Source organism: Sander lucioperca, chromosome 1 (genome assembly GCF_008315115.2).
Source record: "Sander lucioperca isolate FBNREF2018 chromosome 1, SLUC_FBN_1.2, whole genome shotgun sequence".
Lineage (NCBI taxonomy): Eukaryota > Metazoa > Chordata > Actinopteri > Perciformes > Percidae > Sander > Sander lucioperca.
In genome coordinates, this window is record NC_050173.1 from 4,719,755 (window position 1) to 4,737,994 (window position 18,240).

General features: G+C 42.6%; 1 long non-coding RNA gene across 1 annotated transcript; it reads right to left on the reverse strand.

Annotated features, from left to right (window-relative positions):
- Positions 1-1,706: 1,706 nt before the first annotated feature.
- LOC118495363 lies at positions 1,707-16,467 on the reverse strand. The gene is made up of 3 exons (XR_004897745.1): positions 16,456-16,467; positions 13,020-13,026; positions 1,707-1,796 (listed from the first exon to the last, which is right to left on the reverse strand). It is a non-coding gene; the product is annotated as an uncharacterized LOC118495363 (long non-coding RNA).
- Positions 16,468-18,240: the final 1,773 nt, after the last annotated feature.

Consider the following 18,240-nt stretch of genomic DNA (forward strand, 5'->3'; position numbering starts at 1 on the left):
GGTGCTGAGAAACAGGACAGGTGTATCCTGATATGTTGACCTGCATCAACACGCCATGACTGCTCACTGCAACAGGTGTATGAACTTATGTAGGACCCTGGGGTGTGTTCATTCCAATGCCTGCCAAAGACTTAGTGATTGCTGTGAACCCTCCCTGCGCCATTACCCTAATCTCGACGTTTCATTTCCGGGAAACAAGTTCCTTCCCGGGAGTATTTTGTAGCGGCAACAGGACTCCGTCCGGTGCTTAGCGCTGCCCATGATGATTGTGATTGGTTTAAAGAAATGCCAATAAATCAGAGCACATTTTTCTCCCATCTCAGATTGCTGTGTGGACTAGCCAGACCCTCCTACCCAGTACTGTGGAGGAAGGTCTGGCAATGCAAAACTACCATGACCCTGACTTCCCAGCTTCTACAGCCTGCATTCTGAACAACCCCTTCTCACTCCTAACTCATATAATATTGACACTTGGTCAGTCGCCCTCAGCGTCAGATACCGATGCAAAAAGCACCCTTTAGCATCTGTATGGAATGCCCCTGGCAGAGCAGCAGCTCGACCGCAGCACTGTAAGATGACGTAGTTTTAAGAGTGACAATGGTAGCGAGTAGTACAAAGCCACGATCATTTCCTAACCCTATCTTTCCCGTAATTGTGCCGCATGTCATTTTGAAGGTATGTCCCGACCTAGAGTGTCAAAAAGTGACGCCAAAGAGACTTTTTGTGTCAGTAACAAACGCCAAAGGCACCTGACCAAGCGTCGCTTTTTGAAACGCTGGGATTGAGACTGTGCTTCTGTGAACATAGATGATTCCCAATTTAACCAGTTTGGTGTCTTTTCCTAGTCTAGTAGCACATAATGCAAATGTACTGACATCATTTGTCTTCACTTTGTCAGTACTGGATGGAAGTTTAACTGCTTACATTTTAAGAGGCATTCCATACTAAAACACCACCTGGTTGTGTCATAATAAAAGGAACATGAACTTGAAATGTTTTCACATTTGAAATGATCCCTTCTGGTCATAGTCTGCTGCGGGGCGAAGGTCTGAAAGCCAATACTGGCTTTGACAAACTTTACCATCCACCAACACACCTTACTAACACAACTTTTAAGTCAACCATCATTCTAACCTGAACACTACACAAGAGGATAACTTGAGTATACATATTCTATTTCCTCACATCTTCAGCATCACAGAGGTAACATTAAATCCTCAGTATCTCTTTAAGTAAAGGAATTAAAGTTAAAGTTGGATTTGTGTTTAAGTGAAAGATCTCCCGTGGCTCCCTGCCAACCTCTCTCATCACAGTTATTTAAAACCCTCTTATACTGAAAGAACTTTTGGATAGGAGGCCAAGAGACAGAGAGCAAAAGAGAGAAATAATGAAAGAGGCGAGGAAAGGAAAAGCGACAAAGAGAAAAAATGGCAACAGAACAGAAAAGGAGGGCTGATCCTTCACTGGAGTGAGTCATAAGGAAGACAAAAAGAGAGAGAGTGAGAATAAAACATTAAGGCCAACACTTTTAGATGATGCAGAAAGAAAGAAGACTGAGAGAATTAGCTTTTAAATGGAGTGCACACATTTTACATTGTAAGGTAAAATTGTTTTCTGTTATATTAATCATTATGTTTTTTGTCTTTGTTACCATGCTGGTAGGGAGATCCTTCCTGGTGCAAAAAACAGGCATGACCTAGGGTGAAAGAATAGGCCTGTTCAAGATGAGCCAGGCCTGCACAGAATCGATCACTGGCGATCGGCGCCTAATGCATGCTGGTTAGATTTGTGTCCGACTCGATCCCGACTTGCTCTGACGTCATGCACACGTGGGCAACGATAACATCACAAGATCAGGGTGGCCGCAGTTTTTAGAGGGAGGCGCCGCAGTTACTTTCCACCGACTGCAAGACCCAGGGCATGATGGGAAACGCCTGGCTCTCAGCTAATCTAACAGCTGGTTGGTTCAGAATCGACTCAACGTGATGAGGTTTTATATTAACTTTTATTGGAGGGATTTTAATTGCTATTTGTCTGATTTAAAGGTGTATTCTGTACAGAACACATGTGTGGCACATAGTTACGTTTAGAAGTTAGAGAGACTAAATCTGTTCAGATTACGGATCATCTTCAGTCTGTTTTTTTTTAACATCAGCAACAGATTGCATGTAGAGCATTTTGACAGCTACTCTGTCATGATAAAAACAACTGGAGACTGTGTACAAGCTGATATATGAGTCTGATAACATTTTATTAAATTGGAATCGGACCGAACAGGATGTGAATGTTTCTGTGACTTCCTGTTCAGCCTGAAGGCTGTTGGAAACAGCTGTAAACTGTCCGACTTGAACGCGGCTTTTTGTCACCGCCCCCCTGCTGCCGCCGCCTGCTCCCGTCCACTTTACAGGCGAGGCGTAGTTCATCTCCAACGAGCCTACTGTTCTATCCTGTGGGCAGCCAATTGGGCCGTTCCATCTGCTACCATGTTGGAGGGGGATATAGGTTTAGTTTGGCTTTTTTGTATTAGTTTTAGTTATGCCCATCTTGGTTTTCCCCTTGTATGTTATTTGGTTTGGCCAAGCTGGTATATTTTTGTCTCATTCGGTTAGGTTTAGTTCATATCTTGTTTCGCTGTGGCTATTTTTGAGTAAAGTTATATTTTGTTTACCTCTTTTATAGGCCTAGATCAGGGGTGTTAAACTCAACTTCACTAAGAGCCACACTGGAAAATGAGACTCACATCAAGGGCCAGACGTGTGTAGTTTATTGACATGCTTTTATTTAATCTAAAAAGTAAATCTTATCGACTGTATTATTGCCTCATGCCTCACATAGCTTTCTCACATACAGTTTGGGCGACATAAAGACAAGCAAAAAAGTTCCTCAGCCAGCATAGAGTTTAGCTAATCAAGCAATCATTCCAATTCCATTTAAAAAAAAAAAAGGATACTCAACTCACAGCAACCTGTTTCACAGGTTCAAATATGAAAACTTTTGTGGGAATTTCTGAGTCTCAAGTCAACAAATCTTCCTCACTCTACTTTGAATGTCGCGTAATTACAGTTTTTTGGTTTGCTGCACATCTAGGCGGGCCAAAATATATTGTGAACCTGAATTGATATGCGGGCCTTGAGTTTGACACATGTGGCCTAGATATTAAATTCTTGGTTTATATTGTTTTGTATTTTTGGGGTGAATAAAAACCCTCTTTTTCAACAAAAACTCCTGTTGTGCTCATTGCCTCACTGCTTGGTCCCTGACAATTGGGAGTTAAGTATCAAAGAGAAAATGTGGAGGAGAGCTTGTGTAAAAAGAGACAAAAAACTGAAACCAAACAGGTACAGCTCTACATATAGAACATTATTAATATGGAAAGGGACAGCAGAGAGAACAGAGAATGATAGAGAGCAGATCTAGCCGATGCGACAGTACGGTCCAGTGGCTGACTGCTGCTGACAGGAAGAAGAGAAGAAGAGGACAGGATTTTCCACTCTCTGAGAAACAACAGATACATAAAAGTAAATTAATAACACGATGGGCCATCTGTTCTTTTTCTAAGGTCTAAGGTTTGAAGCCTCAGTCAGGAGCGGCTTTATGTTGCCCCCTGCTGAAAACATGTTGCCTTTTGTCCGTAGTGGTTCTGCACAATCTCCTTTTTCTCATCTTGAATTCTCTGAACTCTGAACCTTTGATTCAAGTAACATGGCCCTCTGAAAGACTAAACAGGTCACAGTCCAGTCCATGGTCATCTCGACCATTCTCCCCCCACGCTCCTCAAAGCTCTAATAACCTTTCACCTTCCCACTCCAGTCAGAACAAGCCCACACTTACCACTGTAGACTCATTTTGTCAAGAAGGCCCTATTGTTACCTTCTCCAAACTGAATTACATTCACACACCCCCTCGGAAACCCTCCTCTCGTGGTACTTCTAACACGAGAGTCACAGAAGTAAGGCCACTATGGCTCTCATCCACAGAGTCTACAAGTGCTAGTGTATAATGGAATTGAATGGGATATAGAAATTGAATCTTATCCCATTGTTGGATTGGATTAAATTGTTCTGGATAGGGATGACGTGGTACAGCTAAAGACTTATTCTGATGTAAGCAAAGTAAACAAGCTGTAGTGTTTGTAAAGGTTTCCACGTCTTAACCACTGTTGTACAATTTGAGGCGACCACAAAAGGCTGCTAGTCAGTAGAACAGGGGCGGCGAAACCTGCGGCTCTTGTGAGGCTCTTACTGTGTGGGGGGCAGTTTTTTCAATCGTTTTTTTTTTTCTTTGTTAAACATATTTCAGATAAGTCAAATCACATTTGAATGCATCTGTCAATTCTGCCAGTGCATTTGCAAGTAATAATGCAGCAGAGTTTTTGAGGACAGATTCTGAAACCTGAGAGAAAAAAGCGGCCGCAGATCACCTTCCTCATTAACCCTTTTCACTGCTCAATCAGATTGTTTGAAAGCCCTTAAGACGTATAATGCAGCGTTCCAGTTGGAGATGAAATCTGTGATGGAATCTGTGTTGAGAGAAGGAACCACAGAGTTCTGAAAACAATGCCCTGCAGACAGATATCCCAATGTTAAACAGGCTGCACTCAAGCTCAAGTGTCAATGTTCGCAGCAACTTATGTCTGTGAATCAGTGTTTTCTACAATGAAACAAGTCAAAACATTGTTCTGTTAATACGGACACTCAGACTAAAAGAGTCGCTTCGAGTTGCCACAACTGAGTACAAGACAGCCATGAAAAGGATTGTGGATAACAAAGACTGCTATGTATTACGACTGTCATTAGATCTGGAAGTCGCTGTTGTGGTGTGAACGTGCATGTGTTGTGTGGCTCTTTGCTATGTGTGGCTCTTTATGCTGAACTGGTTGGTCACACCTGCAGTAGAACATTCAGGATGGTTATGTTGCTTCATAATAAATCAGGCCCGAACCTCTAAATATATGGAGCGTTTGAGTTTTTCAGGTGTTTTCAGTATTAGTTTTCATAGTGGTGTGTTTTAAAAAGAAAAATAAAATAAAAATTGGAGACAAATAAAGTGTTTACAGCAACATGCAAAGCAATAACCAAACTGCAGCAGTGAGTCAAGACTGGTATCCACAGGCTAGTAGGCACTGAGTCTGGAAGAAGAAGAAGACATGCCTTTATTAATCCCCAGAGGGTAAATTCAAAGTACACTTGCACACACATTAAACACAGGCCTGATTTGTTGTTTTTAGGGAAACGTCTGTGTGTGGATCGGAGCCCATGAGGGCAGGGGGAGGGGTGAGATGGAGCCCCGAGGAGATGCTACTTACATTAATATAGCACAAATATTGTGTTGTTTCCCTCGAAACGTAATTTAAAAGGCAGTTTAGTTGTGTCGAAACTTTTTGGTGACAGGGTTGGTAGAACAGAGTGTGAATGTCTTGGTTGCCCAATCGTTTTTAAGACAATTCTAACCTTATACAGATGCAGATACAGATACAGATTTCTACACATAATCACCGGTGTCACTACATTACACGGGATGCCCAACACTGTGTTTAATAGGTCATTTTAAGCATTTGAACAAATGGCTAAGTCTGTTCTTTTTCTAGTGAGTTCACTTTATAAGTAAGCTAGATAAAACTAAAAACTATTCAACCAACTTAAGCCTACCTGCTGTGACTACACACAGTATATTTACATGAACAATGTCTCTCTGTGTTCCTTAAATGATAAGCAACATAGGAGAACAATGAGAACAACTTGTTCCAAAATGTCAGTGATGCTTACAGTCACTTAACATTATGCAGTACCTCACCTGGAAATGTACGTCTGCTGTGCTTCCCTGTGACTGTACGGCGCCAAAGGCAGTGTTTAGATAATGACTTTCAAATCTCATCAGAAATGAAAATGGGCTTCTTTGTACTTCGGCAGATTACAGTTGGGTTTTTCTGTAGGATGATGGCTATTCAAATCACACACAGATCAGAACTTATCCCTAGATTACCTCATCTGTCAATCCTTCCCTTTCCATTTTTCTATCGTGCAATCAAGTTGTTGATTTTCACACAGCCCCCAACATCAGAACAAACTCAGAGATAATCATTCCATAATTATAACTCCAATTCTTTCCCATCTGTTCTCTATGTATGTGTGTTTGTCTGTTGTGTGTCTGAGTGAAAAAAATCCTCTCCTGTCCATCCCTCAGGCTAACATCAGGGTTTTTTCATGTCACATTTACCACCTGCAGTGAGAATTTTACATCCCTGCTAGCATGTATTGGGGTTAATACAAAAATAGATGCCAGATGCTGCAAGTGACAGAAATCCATTGTGTCTGGTGTAAACAGGTGTGTGGTAATGCCCCCCGATGAAATCACCCATTTCGCCCCCAAAACAAACCAAACATCTGAGAGACAAGGCAGTTTTTTTCTTTGGAAACACTAGTATTGATTTGTTACAGAGCCAGGGTTTTTTTTCTCTCAAGTTTTTTTAGACTTAATCATTAGTGGGGAGGGGGGCTTTAAAAGGAGATTGGGCATGTTGGAAGATTGCCTGTGGGAACACACTCTTAAACATGGGAAAAACCCCATGATGCATTACATATTGACAAATTACTTATGATCTAAATTCATTTAAAAGCTTTATCAAAAGTAAAAAGGGCACAGTTCACGGAAGGTACCGTAAATGGATGTAATAAACAGACAGACCGGGTTAATCAAGCTGGGAGCTCTCATTCATCATTGATTTCACCCAACTTCATTCACCGCAGGGAGGTGTAGATAAGACAGCGGAGTGGGCTTGAAAAATTTATTATATTTTTGGAGCAAGTTGTGGTGTTTATTTGGTGCTCAGGACACATACAGTGTGAAAACAGGACTTCCAGAAAGGCCCACAGCAAAACCTTCAATAAATACATTACCACCACTTATTGTATGATTTTTGTATTGTTTTGTGTTTCATTCCAGCTTTGTTTCATTGCTTCGAGAGTGACAAAGAGAGTTCCTCAAGACCGCAGAGGGTTGGGGGTGGGAGAGGGTTTTGGTTCTTGTTCGAGTGCATTTATTTGTTCTGTATGTTGTATGTTAAAAATCTAAAAATAATAAAAAATTGATCATAAAAAAAGAGTGACAAAGAGAGGATTACAATGCCCGGTAATAAAAGAAAATAGCTCCACAGGAGTTCTCTGTGTTATCATGGATTTTATTTTTCATTCTCTTGTAGCAAAACATATAACGTAACTTTGATGACTAACATCGAAAAAAGCTTATTTCAAGTGATTCTGAGTCATGTTTCCTAGCAGTATCCTTTTCTGAGTATGTAACATGCATTGTGAGTTGGAATTTCCTTCATTATGAATACGTACATGATATTGTTTCATAATTCCTACCACCTTAAAAAAAGTAGAGAGTAGACTGGGGTTCACCCTGCCTAAAGCTTGATATTTAAAAAAAATACTGTGTATTGAGTTTGCAGTGTCACTAAATCAAAAATCAAAAAATAAAACAGTGTCTAAATGTGCTTTCAGAGGGCTTCTTCACACCAGTCATGTTTTCCTGACAAACACTGGTCACATTTTGATTGTCAACCCATTCTCACTGCCAGCACATCAAAAAGCGACGCTTGGTCAGGTGCCTTTGGCGTTTGTTACAAATAGCAATTAAAATCCCTCCAATACAAGTTAATATAAAACCTCATCACGTTGAGTCGATTCTGAACCAACCAGCTGTTAGATCAGCTGAGAGCCACGCGTTTCCCGTCATGCCCTGGGTCTTGCAGTCGGTGGAAAGCAACTGCGGCGCCTTCCTCTAAAAACTGCGGCCAACTTGATCTCGTGATGTTATTGTTGCCCACGTGTGCATGATGTCAGAGCAAGTCGGGATCAAGTCAGACACAAGTCTCTTTTTGTCTTCTTTATGACTCATTCCAGTGAAGGATCAGCCCTCCTTTTCTGTTCTGTTGCCATTTTTTCTCTTTGTCGCTTTCCCTTTCCTCACCTCTTTCATTATTTCTCTTTTTTGCTCTCTGTCTCTTGGCCTCCTATCCAAAAGTTCTTTCAGTATAAGAGGGTTTTAAATAACTGTGATGAGAGAGGTTGGCAGGGAGCCACGGGAGATCTTTCACTTAAACGCCAATCCAACCCGCAACTTTAATTCCTCTACTTAAAGAGATCCGGAGGATTTAATGTTACCTCTGTGATGCTGAAAATGTGAGAAAATAGAATATGTATACTCAAGTTATCCTCTTGTGTAGTGTTCAGGTTAGAATGATAGTTGACTTAAAAGTCGTGTTAGTAGCAGACTATGACCAGAAGGGATCTCAAGGCATTTCAAATGTGTTTAACGAAGCATCTTCTACAAAACATTTCAAGTTCATGTTCCTTTTATTATGACACAACCAGGTGGTGTTTTAGTATGGAATGTCTCTTAAAATGTAAGCAGTTAAACTTCCATCCAGTACTGACAAAGTGAAGACAAATGATGTCAGTACATTTGCATTATGTGCTACTAGACTAGGAAAAGACACCAAACTGGTTAAATTGGGAATCATCTATGTTCACAGAAGCACAGTCTCACTCCCAGCGCTTCAAAAAGCGATGCTTGGTCAGGTGCCTTTGGCGTTTGTTACTGACACAAAAAGTCTCTTTGGCGTCACTTTTTGACACTCTAGGTCGGGACATACCTTCAAAATGACATGCGGCACAATTACGGGAAAGATAGGGAAATGATCGTGGCTTTGTACTACTCGCTACCATTGTCACTCTTAAAACTACGTCATCTTACAGTGCTGCGGTCGAGCTGCTGCTCTGCCCGGTGTGTTCCATACAGATGCTAAAGGGTGCTTTTTGCATCGGTATCTGACGCTGAGGGCGACTGACCAAGCGTCAGTATTATATGACTTGGGAGTGAGTACGGGTTGTTCAGAATGCAGGCTGTAGAAGTTGGGAAGTTCAGGGTCATGGTAGTCTTGCATTGCCAGACCTTTCTCCCCAGCGCTGCGGAGGAGGGTCTGGCTAGTCCACACAGCAATCCGGGATGGGAGAAATGCTCTGGTTTATTGGCATTTCTTTAAACCAATCACAATCGTCATGGGCGGCGCTAAGCACCGGACGGAGCCCCGGTGCCGCTACAAAATAGCCTCGGGAAGGAACTTGTTTTGGTGGAACATGTGTGTTCAAAAGTTGTTTTAGTCTTGCAACAGAAAACTCAGATTGGACAGATAGTCTAGCTAGCTATCTGGATTTACCCTGCAGAGATCTGAGGAGCAGTTAACCATAGTCCTTATAAATCGATTAGAGTTTAAAATTCCAACACAAAAAAGTGGAAGGTAACATCTGGCCAAAATAAGGGACATCTGGCAGAATATCTGGCGGCCCCCGAACAATCCCGGAAATGAAACGTCGTCGATATAGATTAGGGTAATGGCGCAGGAAGGGTTCACAGCAATCACTAAGTGTTTGGCAGGCATTGGAATAAACACACACACCAGGGTCCTACATAAGTTCATACACCTGTTGCAGTGAGCAGTCATGGCGCGTTGATGCAGGTCAACATATCAGGATACACCTGTCCTGTTTCTCAGCACCCATGCAATAAAGTTAATGACTATATGTCCATTTAGTTTCCTCATACCCTGAATGAATCCTACGTAGTCATAGACGGAGGACTGAAGCTGCTGCTGCTCTGCTTACATGCTGCTCTCACTAGTCCACCTATTTAGACCACAGACTGTATATAAAGATGGATGACACGTCTCCACTTCCTCACACTGTAAAAAAAGTAAAGCCAAATATCCCAGATAAGGCGCTGCCATCTTGCAATTTAGTAGTCAATGTCTGTGCAGTAGTGATTGGGCGGTGGAGCCTTGGCGCTCTTGGTTAAATAAAATAAGGCTCAAAAAATGGCATTTTAGTATGCTTTCAACCCTTTGATGAACAAAGAGCGCCATCTAGTGGGCTCAGAAAATAAAGTAAATGGTTCACAAAGCTTCATGAAGCTTCTTTTGCATCACTACTTTTGGAGCTGTCAAGCCATCCATCTTTATACACAGTCTATGATGTAGACACGGTTTAAGGTGCACATCACTCACACCATTTAAGGGGGTTGCTATAGCTGCATGTCGCCCATAGACTGTAAAAATAGTGGCATAGTGGCACAAAACGTAGCATCTGTGACGTCACCCATTGCTTTGTGGACTGCCGTTTTGAAGCCTCGAGTTTGGCAATACGTGCATCGTCATCTTGGTTTTCTGCAACTTGATGTGACGATTTCTGATGAGAGGGTGGAGCTGGAGAGTATGACGTGGCCAACCTAGTCTTGTTTATGGTTGCAATGGCGCTGCACTAAGCTAAATGCTAAAGGGGAAAAGTTGCCGACCCTCCTGAAGCAAGTCATCCAGTGGACATTTACCTGGGGGGTAAACACGGACCTCCAGGTCCTGCCGCCATCCATCTGCACGTACGGCAGAACAAAAAAAAACGGCAAACTTTCCCTTAAAGGTGCAATATGTAATACTGACAGCTAGTGTTTAAAATAGTTACTGCGTCTCCCCCGCCCCCTCCTCCCCAGACTCAGAAGTTCACGTTGGTTGCCAAGGCTGAGATTGCAGCATCCACAACAATGTTGCTAGACGCTTGTCTCACATAGCCAGACATTACTTCACAGCACAGCGGAGTAGCTAATGTTAGATGCTGGCTATATTGACAGTCATAAAAGCCCGTGCTCATGTGGAGCTCTGTACCCAAGTGACAGACAAACTTTTTCGGCTTAGAATTATGGTTAGAACCGCTAAAAACACAACAACCTCGCTGTCCTCTCCACCCGACGGACAGACACACTTCCTAGGCTTAGAATTAACGTTACGGTAGGAACCGCTAAAAATAACTACCTTGCTGTCCTCTCCACCCGACTGAACATACTTTATTGGCTTAGTCATAATTGTATTTTAAGGTTGTACCAGAATAGGTTTACATGGTTTAATTATCAAAAAACACCATCTTTTTGTTGTACTGCAGTGCTCTCTCTCACTGCTGCAGATCCTCTTTTCAGCTGGTCTCTGTTTTAGCTACAGAGTGAGACCTCTTTTTTTCTTCTTCTTCTTCTGTATCTTTGATTGCACTCGCACATGTGCAGTAGCTCAGATGTAGATCATGTCAGCTAGCTAGCTCCACAGACAGTAAAAGAAAGGCTGTTTCTACAACTTTGGTCAGTTACAAGGCAGGATTAGCTGGGAGACTTCTAAATGAGGGCGCACATGTAAGTAGTTCTTTTGTAGATTATGATGAACTTGTGTGTGTTGTAGCAGTGCTTTGCTATTGAGAACGAGGTAGCATGCTAGCGTTAGCATGCTAGCGTTAGCATTAGCGTTAGCATGCTAACGCTAACGCTACGAGCTAATGGTTGCGGTTAGCCTGCTCGTTTCGGCTTGTGACGTCACGTGCCGATTTTGAACAGCTCACCCAGAGACTGAAGGCAGGACACATTCAGAAACTGTATCTCACTCAAAACAGCATGGATGGATTTTTTTTCAAAGTTTGTATGTGTGTGGAAGCACCAGAGACACAAAATAACACCACAAATCACAGAAAAAAGTGATTTTTTTCATAATATGGGCACTTTAAAATAATTGTGTAATTGTCTGCTATGGCCGCTTAACAGGCTACACATTGTAAACAGCCGTGGCCCGCTTGCCTGGTCCTCCGGTAACGTTAGCAGTTAGCAGGGTTAGCATGGCGGTAATTAAATAGAATGCAGGTTTAAGGCACTTCCGCATTGGCTTCACTTTTCTACGGTGGCCGACAGGGGCAAACGCCCTGCAACTTAAGAAAACACACGCAAATAGACAAAACACAAGCAAATTAAGAAAACAACTTCATTAATTTGACAACACATGCACAGCATTCAGCAAACGCGCTGCAAATACCACAACACAACCAAATACATAAACGCGCTGCAAATACCACAACACAACCAAATACATAAACGCACTGCAAATAAAAAACGATGCAAAAAGAAAAGCACGCAAACCCCGAAAAAAGAAGCGATGCAAAAAGAAAAACTTCATTAATTTGACAACACATGCGCAGCATTCAGCAAACGCACTGCAAATATCACAACACAACCAAATACATAAACGCGCTGCAAATACACACAACACAACCAAATACATAAACACGCTGCAAATACACACAACACAACCAAATAGATAAACGCGCTGCAAATATGTTAGATCAGCTGAGAGCCAGGCATTTCCCATCATGCCCTGGGTCTTGCAGGAGAGACTCCGTTGCAGATATGCAAACATTTATTAATAAGCTATAACCAAGTAAGTACAAACATATTTTTTGGAGATTAGATTCCATTGTAAAGGGGTATCTATACAATTCTAATGTTTAGGAAAACCAAACATATCCCCCAAAACTTGAAAAGAATTTAAGTGATTAAATGACATGAATATACGTACCTTAAAGCCGCCACAAATCTGTATGGTGATACAAACAGGAATGTGTTAAATAATCAGTGAATAAATAGAGTAATAAACACAACTGAACCATACTTGGTAATAAGTCACGCCCCAAAAGGCATATGAAAGAATACGTTGTTGCAAAACATTCAGGCCGGAACAAACACAAAACTTTTGCAGTTATAAAACAAAAACACATATCAGCAATTCAGGCCGAACACAAAACCTCGGCAATTCAGGCCGGAACAACCACAGACCTCTGCAGTTACAACGGCACCTGTAATTATAAGGGCAATACACATCAGCAATTCAGGCTGAACATAACACAAAACATCAGGAATTCAGGCAGGAACCAACTAGAAGCAAAATAAAATCTAAGTTGATCAAAACAGTAAAACAATACATCAGTACCATTGAGAACACCACCCATCCATTATACCACCACCAGTTATATGCAATCTTACCACAATCAAGGTTTAAGAGATCTCTGGTTATTGATGATGTCTTCTACATCAGGGTGAATATATGAAGAGTACGCAGAGGAAGCCCATCGTCCAAGTTGTTGTAGAGAAGTACTGGAGACCCCTTGACTAGCAGCAGTAGTAGCAGCCCCTATTCTAAATGAATGACTCGTATAACGCTTTGGTGAAATGTTAGCTTTGTTAAGGACTAGTTTCAAATGCTGATTAAACCAACATTTCGACATAGGGAAATCTCCAGGAATAACAAATAAAGGTGACATGTTACTACTCTGAGACCTGTAAGATAGATACTTAATCATAGCTTTAAATGGGCAAAGCTGTGTATCAGTACGGGCAACAATGATTGAACAAGCGCCTCCACGTTTAGAATGTTTGAGTTGTAAGCTTTAATGTTGAGAATGAAAGGTTAAATCAGAAAACGTAATATCTCTGCTGGAATTAAACATCTTAGAAGGAGTGGTAAATTCACTACATCTCAAAAAAGCATAAAACGCCAAAAAAAAACACAGCTTCCAATAAAGCATCAACATAACAATAAAAACCCCAAGATGTAGCGTCGATACCAATACATGCAAAATCCTGAGGGTAATCGCCTGTCTAAGGTCAGGGGAAGACGGATGCTCTTTAGCTATACCTTTCAGAATAAGTTTAATTCCTGGATTAGAAAATAAGCTTGGATATGAGGGATCATAACATCTGACATTGAACTGTATGACTGCAAGTAACTCACGAGTATACTGAGGTTTAAATGTACGCGTATCAGTGCAATAGCAAATAAAAGCACAAATACTGTTGAGAACAGGTTTTAGTGGCACATCAATGGAAACACAGAAGAATGCAAAAGTACACCAAGCAAAATCATATAACCTTAAAGTTGACTCAGCTAAACCCTTCCTCATATAAAACCTAGCAGAATCTACATAAGCCTGTAGGGGTATTTGATTCAATACAGAGCTAGATCTATCAAAGAGGGTAGCACTACTGGTACAGGGCTGGCTGCAGGACAGAGGCTCCGAAAGGTCTGAAATTGAAAACGAGAAAGAGCATCAGCCGCTGTGTTATAGTGACCAGGGACATGACGGGCAGTGATAATAAAGTTGTTAATGACAGCTGACCAAGTGATGCATCTCATAAAAGGCATGATTTTATTGCATGAAGAGCACCCTCTATTTATGATGCTGACCACAGCCTGATTGTCGCAAAGTACAGAGATGCGTTTCCGCTTCCAATGACCGCCCCATATGTGACATGCGACAGCAATGGGGTATATCTCGTACAACGCAGAAGAATCAGACATAGTGAACTCGGAAGGCCAGTGGCCTGCAAACCACTGCCCAAGGAAAAAAAAAAAAAACCCCGCAGAAGGGGCAGCATCTGTAAACAACTGCAACGCATCAGAAGAATACACCACGTCATCATAGAAAAAAACGAAACCCCATTCCATTCACCTAGAAGACGGAACCAGAAACTCAAATCAGAGCGGCACCCGTCATCCAAGGACAGGGTTATCATGCAGATCCGGTACAGAAGAAGCCATATCCAGCAACCTGGATATGAAGGAGCGACCCTGAGGAATAACACGCATTGCAAAATTCAAATGTCCGAGAAGAGAAAGCAATTGGCATTTGGTAACGTTACCTGCAGATAGAAAGGACTCAGCTATCCCATGGATACGCTCCAATTTCTCCAGCGGAAGAGAAGCTTCCATGCGGACAGAATCCAGTGTGATGCCGAGAAACTCCAGGCGTGTATTGGGACCAATAGTTTTAGCCTCCGACAGAGGTACACCGAGGGACTGAAAACAAACCCTCAGTTTGCCCAGGGATGAGCCAGCACTATCATGAGGGGGATCAACTAGCAGAAAATCATCAAGCAAATGAAGTACCGAAGGCACCCCAACCCTGTTAAGCAGGATCCAACACAGAGCTTCTGAGATGTGGTTGAAAATACACGGGCTACTCCTACAACCAAAAGTCAGCCACACACCGAAATAATACTTGGATTCCCACCTAACACCAAAAAGAGGCCACTGGGAAGGATGAATGGGCACAATTTTGAATGCATCGGTGATGTCCGCCTTAGAGAGCCAAGCCCCGTTTCCAGCCAGTTTAATCAGTCTGATGGCATTATCCACGGTAGCGTAATGCAGAGAAAAAGGCACAGTCGGAATGAGGCTATTCACACTAGCAGTATCTCCGCATCGCGGAGCTGACAGATCAAAAATCAGCCGCTTCTTGCCAGAATATTTACCAGTAGCGACACCAATAGGACTAGTACGAAACACAGGAAACGGGGAAGAAGCGAACGGCCCGATAACATACCCTTTCCTGACCTCAGTATCTAACAATAGTGAGACGGTATCAGGATCAGATACAGCGGAAAGAAGATTTTTAGCTACGTGTGTCACAGTGGGATATGAAAGCACACCCACCCGAAAACCCTGAGAAAGACCTGAAAGAATATGGTCCACAAACACAGAATTAGGATGAGACAATAGTTCAAATGCCAATGCCGGAACATTTATTGGGGTGGACGGATGTATCTTCAAAATGTCTTTGAACCACGTTGATACTGTTGCTTGCCCCTCCGTGCCGGAGCCGGGTGCCGTGGGCAGACTGACCTGGGATGTGCATCTCGGCAGTCGCTGCAAACGTGAAGAAAAACGCAATTGGGGTACGTACAAACACCTTCATTAAAACTATTACAAATGGGAGTATATCTAGAATTAAGAACCTGACGCCCACGGGAATCCACACCAGGAACCGTATTCCTCAGAGGAGGCCGATGCACAGGACCCGCCCCGGCGTTATTACTCTGAAACGCCACACTTGGGCAGAAAGAGGCAAAGTGTCCCACAACACCGCAAGTAGCATACACCAACGCTTGAGATCCCCCCGCGATCATGACCAGAAGATCAGTGTCAAGTATGGACCAGTTCAGGCGGACATTGGACCGGGCAATATACAATGCAGATTTCCTAGCAAAGGCTTTGTGGTACTGATAGAACACATTTCTACCGTATCTCAGATTAAGATCAGCAATAAGAGCTAAATAAGCGTCAAACTCCTGTCTCCTGTCCGGATACACAGAACAAATCACATCACGGTATATCCCGAAAGCCACCACAAACTGCCCAATAGAAAGCTCGTTAGAAAGCCTGGGATCCACTGATTTGAATACGGCAGAGAAATTATCCCCGGAGACTAGAGACCTATCATACTCCGGGGACGGCAAAATAAGGCTCACTAAATTAATGTCTTTCCCCAGCAGAATTTTAGATCTCATCCGGGCCGAGACATTAGCCGCTTCAGAAATATATGGCCTACCTATAGCCGGTGATGCCACACTCGAAGCCAGGGAATAATTAGCATCGACCAGGGCCGACACTGATGCCTGAGGAAAACTGGGCACCGGCTGTGCCGCAGAGGCCAGAGCGGCATTGACCGTCACCGAAGCACCGGCAGCTGAGTTACACTCCACAGCCAGCAGCCTCGCATCCAAAGACTGCTGCGAACCCCATCCAGAGAACCAGCATACACCTCAGGAGATACTTGCCGTCCTGGATCCGGTACCGCCAAAGAATCAGAGTCGGAAGCCGACATGGTGAGTGCGCCGAACCAGACGCAACACAGGAAAAACACAAGTGCCATAAGCCAACACTATAATCGCACTCTCGTCTGAAAATACAACTGACAGAAGCAGGAGAGAGAACAGATTTAAAACATGGTAGTCATGCTGTGATTGGTTAGAACATACGTGCCCGATTCTAATTGGTATACAGAACCGTAACACCCACTGCCCAGCTGATCAATTAAAGAGAAGAGAGATAACGTAATTGAAGTCTCCCTGACAGAATTTACGCTGAGCTACATTTATGTCAGCACAGACATTTTTGTAAATTGCTTATCCACTGTATCCCACCATAATGGTTGTTATATTGCCAGATTCCAGACAATTCCACTTACTTATATATATCCCACTTACAAATATGAATATATATTTCTACTGCTTCCTAGTGACATTAATGCAAAAATATGAAGAAGAAACTATTCCGCCTGTGTGTGCATGGTTAAAATTCTGAAGTGCAAAATAGTTCAGGCTACAGCACAAGTATTTCCATCCATAGATAAGAATAATCAAGTCTAACCTCTGAATTTCTTTTCAAAGTGCACCAGATTGATGCATTTAAACGTTAAAATAGACAACATTTTCTTACAGGGGAACATGCCCATGGATCCCCCTAGGGGGCCCTGGGGCAGTGTCCCCGTTTTAAGTTTACAAAGATAAAAACATTACCTGTTTGGGAGTATTTATGCTTCTGAGCTGAAATTGTCCCCAGATTTTGTCTCAGAAATCTGGTCACCTTAGGTTAAGTGTCTTGCTCAGGAACACATTGGTTGCTGTATCACAGTGGGAATCAAATCTGGGTCTCCCACACCAAAGGCATGTGTCATATCCACTGTGCCATCACCACCCCAACGAAACAAAAATGCACATTTCAGTGACACGCGGGACAAGAACGGGACACAAACCTCGGTCTCTTCGGTGAAAGTCCTGTGTTGTTTGACCCATCCACCACCCCAACCTGCTGCTTAACGCAGATTTTCGGTCTTTCATACCATTAGCTACCATTAACACTCTTAATGTGCTCATAGTGCTCATTTTCAGGTTCATAATTGTGTTTAGAGGTTGTACCAGAATAGGTTAACTAATGGTTTTATTTTCAAAAAACACCATATTTTTGTTGTACTGCACATTGCTGCTGCTCCTCTTTTTACCCTGTGTGTTGCGCTCTCTGTTTTAGCTACCAAGTGAGGCATCTCACTTCTGTTCCATCTTTGTTGGGAGTCGCACATGCGCAGTACCTAGGTAAGGACAACTTCCCAGTCAGAAGCAGAGTATGAGGGCATGCCACGCTAGCAGCTAGGTGAGCATTATAACGTAAAGTGACCAGATTTCTGAGACAAAATCCGGGGACATTTTCAGCTCAGAAGCATAAATACCTCCAAAACAGGTAATGTTTTTATCTTTGTAAAACTTAAAACGAGGACACTGCCCCAGGGGTGTCACTAGACCTAGAGCTGCACTGGGGCACAAGCCCCCCTAGGGGGATCCATGGGCATGCTCCCCTGTAAGAAAATGTTTTATGTTGTCTATTTTAACGTTTAAATACATCAATCTGGTGCACTTTAAAAGGAAATTCAGAGGTTAGACTTGATTATTCTTATCTATGGATGGAAATATTTGTGCTGTAGCCTGAACTATTTTGCACTTCAGAATGCACATACAGGTGGAATAGTTTCTTCTTCATATTTTTGCGTT